General features: G+C 49.5%; 1 pseudogene; it reads left to right on the top strand.

The window, feature by feature from the left end:
* Positions 1–4,309: 4,309 nt before the first annotated feature.
* LOC119923445 lies at positions 4,310–5,534 on the top strand (annotated as a pseudogene).
* The last annotated feature ends 551 nt before the right edge of the window (positions 5,535–6,085 follow it).

Below are 6,085 nucleotides of genomic sequence, written 5' to 3'. Positions count from 1 at the left end.
GGGGTACCGGCCATCTCAAGGTCAAATGCTATCTCACAGCCACCTGAGTCAGCAGGCAAAACTTGGAAGTGAATGTGGGATACTGCCTCCATAACCAAAACTACTAGATTGACAGCCCAAGCCGGGAATACAGAAGGTGTCCCTTGCTCCCTTGCCAATCAAATTAGGTATGGAGGAGGGGGGAGGGCAGAGATTGGATAAACTGAGGCCAGAAGCTGGAATGGCCTAGGAGCACAGGTAATCATAACCTGTGGCTTCTGGCCCTCTATGCAGAGGATTGAGACTTGCAGCAGATGGCTGCAGGGTGCCTCTGTCCAGAGCATCAGAATCCCGCTCTTCATGCACCAAATGAAGAGCCGTGGGATGGGGGAGTGTCCATTCCACTGGCTCATGGGGCTGGAGGCCAGGCGCTTCGCCATGGGTATGTAACGAATTAATGGATTCCTCCCAATTGGAAAATACTCGTGGGAGGGAGCTAGGGGTTTCCCCATGAGTGTGTAACTGAAGTGGATTCCTCCCGAGTGGAAAGTACACATAGGTGAAAGCTAGCTGTTTTGTGCAAACAAACTGTAAGGGAATTCTGCCTGGGACCTGTGCGTTCTGTCACGTGCCAGTAATGTAACCGTGTGCTCCTTCTGTTAGGGAAGTTCTAATACTACTAATTGATTACAATCCTTCCAAAAGGGAAGTTCAATCTATTCCACCTAAACAATTAACTAATTCAATTCTCCTCGCAGAATAAATTTTATATAAAACTCAGGTTTTCCATCCCCTGCCTCTCTCTCTCTCACCGTGCCAATTACCAAATGAACCCATCCCTGGGTCACGGGTGACACCCAGTTATCTCATCTTTAAAATGGGGAATAAGACTGTACCATATGGGACAGGGGCTGTGTCCAACCTGATTACCTTGTATCTACTCCTTCACTCAGATCAGTGCTTGATAAATAGTAAGTATTTAACAAATACCATTATTATTATTATTATTATTACTATCTTGTCTTGACTATTGCTATTGCCCCCTTGCTGACCTCCTTCCTAGCCTCCTATCTCTCCCCAGTCTAGTACATATGTCACACATATCATATCACTTTTCTACAAAAACATTCAGTCCGTGTTTCCCCACTCCTCAAGAACCTCCAATGGTTGCCCATCCACCTCTGCATCAAAGGAAAACACCTTTCCATCAGCTTTGAAGCACTCAGTCAGCTTACCCCCTCCTACACTACCTCACTGATTTCTTACTACAACCTAATCATCTTGCTCCATCTTTAGCACCATCTTGCTCACTGTATCCCAATCGTGTCTATCTCACTGACTACCCCTTGCCCATGTCCTCCTATTGATATAGATCTTCCTTTCCCTCCGTATCTGACAGACCACCACTCTTGCCACATTTCCTCCAAGAGGCCTACCCCAATTACACCCTCTTTTCCCCTACTCCCTCTCCCTCTGCATTACTTAGGAACTTGAATCGGTATTCTTTAAGTACTTTATATTCACTCCATCCTCCCCTCGACAACACTTATTTACATATTTGTAATGTTTTTTTTTGTATTAACACCTGTCTCCTCCTCTAGACTGACCTAATATGGTCTGGAAACGTGACTACCAACTCTGTTTCATTGTACTCTCCCAAGTGCTTTGTGCAGTACTCTGCAGATAGTAAGCTCTCAAAAAATGCCATTGATGGATTCATTCATTAATTGAAAAGGTTCTCAATCCCTCCCTTCCATTTCTTATTCTGTCCTCACCTGCTCTCTGTTCTTCAGGCCCCACTCCATTTCCCCCAGATTTTCCCCTCGTCCCTCATCTACAAGGACTCTCCCACCCCCACCCACAATCCCTGGGGCTCAGCTGCAGTCACCCAGAACCTTCTCCCTGGATTCCTCTCAACCAATCAATCAATGATATTTATTTATTGAGTGGCTTACTTTGTGCAGGATACTGTACTAAGGACTTGGGAATGTACAATTCAGCAGAGTTGGTAAGTACGTTCCTTGCCTACAAGCTTACATTCCAGCCTACCTTAAAGCTTACTCTCAACTCCCTGTGTTCTGTTTCTTCATCTTCATCCTCAACCTCATTCTTAAGCTCACTCCTATCAGTTTTCCCAATCTTGTAGAGACCAGATTCTCCCATAAGGACGAGAGGTTCCGAACATCAGTGTCCACAGAGAATTTGAAGGGTAGAGGTCAAGGTGAGTAGGGGTTGGTAAGAAGGTTAAGATACTGGGAATCATGAATTGTTAATGAAGGATGAAACTATTAAGCTCTCTGACACATAGAGGAAGTGGGAGGGGACTATTTCCCCAAGGGATTCTGGGAACGAATAATATCTTCTGGTCAAGGGAGGGGTGTGGGATTTGTCTGTGGATGGGGTGCCAGGTTCCTGTCCTGCAGGATCAATAGTGGAGCAGCTGTTTTTGTACGGGCTCTTCCTCATGGCTGTCCAATCCATCCCCTACATCCACAGCCCCGTGTAGCATCACTGACCTTCACTCAGATACAACAACACTGGGGTCTCCCTTCTCACTGTCTAGAAGAGAGTTTATCTCTGGGAGTTATGGCCAGGAGTAGGAGGGGGCTGGACAGGGGCAGGGGTCAAGATGACCCCAGTGATCAGGGCCCAAGTAGCACAGGGCATGGCAGAGAGAAGGTGGGGACAGGATGGGTGGGGGCAAGAAATGAGTAGAGAAGCAGCATGGCTTAGTGGAAAGAGTCCAGGGAAGGGAGTCAGAGGACCTGTGTTCTAATCCCCCCTCCACCACTTGTTTGTTGTGTTACCTTGGGCAAGTCACTTCATTTCTCTGTGTCTCAGTTTCCTCATCTCTGAAGTGGGGATTGAATTCTTCTCCTTCCCCCTCAGACTGTGAGCTCTATGTGGGACAAGGACTGTATCTGATCTTAATTAGCTTGTATCTACCCCAGCACTTGGAACAGTGCTTGTCACACAGTAAAGCCTTAAAAATACTATAAAAAATAAGTCATGTCTGACAGTCGGGCTTGTCAAAAGCTGCACTCCCTTATTCTATCCCTGTCCATCCTCTTTCCTCCAGTCTTGGTAGACCAGAGACAGGGAGCTGCAAAGGGGACAAGGTAGGGATCCTGTTCCTACCCTGTCCTTATCCTTGGAGCCCTGAGAAGAATATTGAGGGAAAGGTCACCACCCAGACTACAAGCTTCACAGCAACTGAGCTCAGGCAGCTCTCTAGAGAGTAGGCCCAGGACCCCAGGGAACCGGTGATAGGCTGGCTGGCTAGGGTATGGAAAGGATCAGCCGTCCAGGTGGACATCAGCCTAAATGAAAGCAGCCACCTAGATTTGGGTCCAGGGGTGGATGTGAACCACACTCACACTCAAGGTCGTACCCTTTGGACTCTCGCTGTACATCGCCTTCGGACAGTCCCCCTGAGTGAGCAGGGATGGGCTGGTACCCTCCTGTGGACTAACCCAACTACAATGATCCCGCAACTTCTGATGCCTGGAATTGAACAACTTCCAAATGATAGGGGGAAAATTCTGAAATCTAGCTCCTGGTCCCTCCCCGCCCAATAGGGCCTACTTTGTGCAATAGTAATGGGTGCACCCCCAAGGTCAAGGCGCAGGCTGGTCCACTGTGTGAGGGATAGAGCTATAGTGGCACAAACCTGGAACATTGGCCAGTGTGGTCAACAGTGACTGGTCCCTATTCCAGTTCTCTGAGGTGTCCATTACCCAGCGTGTAGCTGCTATGATTGTGAAAAACCTGGAGTTAAGGAGGGCAAGGCTAGCTCCAGAAAATACTAAAGGGGACCCCCACTGACCCCCACAGTCGGTCAGTTCAAGAAGACTGGACTCAGAACAAGTGGTCATATGGTGGGAGTTGAGGGAGTGGGGCTCTCCTATGGACAAGCTTGATGGGCTGCCCACCTATAACCTGAAACCACTCATTCAGGAAGGTAGACCAGCTGCCCCAACCGCCACGGAACAGGGAAACTAGAAGTGAGAATACAGCGGGCCCAGCCAATGGACGGCAGCCGTGGCTTTCTCACAGCCTGGGTGCTCCCCACAATGACTGTCCTGGCGAATGATCATCAGGAAGTCTCCCTTTTGGTAGGCACTGGGGCTCAGATATCTATGATTAGGAGGGATGCTTGGCTAGGAGGGCCAACCATCAATTACGGGAATGGTTGTTATAATTGGGATCACTGGGGAACGGAAGACCCTCCCTTTAGCCAAATCAAATTAGTTCTGACTAATGGATAAGTGAAGGGGGAGGCCCTGACAATGGGCCCTGTGAACATCATAGGAATGGATGTGTTTGCTCTATGAAGCTGCTTGGCCTGCTCATCATCTTGGCCCTGGAGTGCAGAGGAACCCATTGCAACATCTTCTTGAAGGCCTTGGCCCACTACAGCCGGGACCTGAACCTTTCGAAGTGTTGGGTTTGTGGGCACGCCCCATTGAATGGAGGGGGGCTGTATCCACTTATAGCACATCCTTATGACAACTCCACCTGGTTCAATGCTACAGGGGCCTTCTCAACCCAGCACCCTCCACCCTGTCTCCGAACCAGCAAATGCCATCACGTACTTTATGGTGAGTGGGTGGATTGACCATGCTGTCTCCCCATTCTGCTTTCACAATACTGGCACCAAATTCTGGGCGGGCAACAGTTCCCATGTATGTAATGCATCTAACCTTCAGGATGGGCACGGAATCACGGCTGGGCCCAGAAAGGGGTGGATGTCTGTTGTTATGGCCTGCTCACTGAGAACGGGACCTTTGGTAATTGTGGCAACGCCCCCTGCGCCGTACCTGCCTATTTCATATGTGGCACCCGTGCCTATCAGTTGCACCCTGCTGGGTGGGGAGGACTTTTTTCCATCGGTTTTGTGCTCCTGGCTGTCCGCCAAACAGAGCCGCCCAGAAGGTCGAATCTGAAACCATCGGGGAGTGGGGGTGGGGGGGAACTCCAATCCAGAGACCGACCGTTTTTTCAGGATCATGTTTCCTGCATATGGGGTTGCACAGGTGGCTTGCGAAGTACTTAGCCTGGCTAAACTAGTTGAACAGATTACACCACTGCCAGTCTTCAGACCCTCAGGGACAAACAGAGAGACATCCGTACAACCACCCTGCAGAACAGGATGGCCCTTGACTTTCTCCTCCCCAGCCAAGGAGGGGTATGCAAACTCATGAGAAAGTAGTGTTGTACCTTCATCCCGGACAGCTCTAGACACTTGAATGCAATTGTTGCTGATATGTACCATGAGTTTGACCAGTACCATGATGATGACACCAATGGAGGACTTTGGGACTGGTTCCAAGGACTCTTAAAAAGTTTGGAGAGCTCGCTATTTCATGAGTTGCAACTACTTTTGTTCCTGCCTGTGGGTTTACTGGGAGGATGCTGGTTACTATGTTGCTGTTGCTTGGCCCATGCAGGTGTGATGAACGCTGCAGCCATCACCGGCTCTTGCCTCTTTGTGCTACCTTAAGACCGTTGTAGTCCAACAGTCCCTCTCCCCACCTCCGGTCTGCACACCTTGAGGGCTCCACCTCCCATCACCCCTGACCAGCGGATGGGGCGCTGTCCTCTGCCCCTATCCACAGATCCATGTTCCTGGCTTCTGTCGCTAGTCAGGGAAGGATATCAGCCCGTGCCATCCAGGGAGGGATGGCACTGGAGGGCATGGCCTCCAGCTCCACCCCACCACCACGCATCCCGGAGCGGACGCAGGGGAGGTGGGGTCAGGTGGGCATAGAAGGCAAGGGACAAGGGGTAGTATATGCCAAGGTGAACCTGAGCACCAACCATCTGAAGGTCAAATGCTATCTGTGACTTAACCTCTCTGGCTGGGGGTGGATGGGGCAGATAGATAGGTGTCCCTCACCTCCACATCAAACAGAAACTCTTTACCTTTCCTCTGCTTTAGGCCTTATGTCCTTAATTAATTTTTTGTGTACAACTCCCAAAACTATATCTCTAATCCTGACCTCTTATTTAATCTGCAATCCTGCATTTCCTCTGACTGCCAACATATCTCCATTTGAATGTCCTGCTGGCACCTCGAAATGAACTAATATTGAGCTACAAATCT

This window comes from Tachyglossus aculeatus, unplaced genomic scaffold (genome assembly GCF_015852505.1).
Source record: "Tachyglossus aculeatus isolate mTacAcu1 unplaced genomic scaffold, mTacAcu1.pri scaffold_1_arrow_ctg1, whole genome shotgun sequence".
NCBI lineage: Eukaryota > Metazoa > Chordata > Mammalia > Monotremata > Tachyglossidae > Tachyglossus > Tachyglossus aculeatus.
The sequence above is the reverse complement of the archived record's forward strand: the minus strand, read 5'-3'. Positions and strand labels throughout refer to the sequence as shown.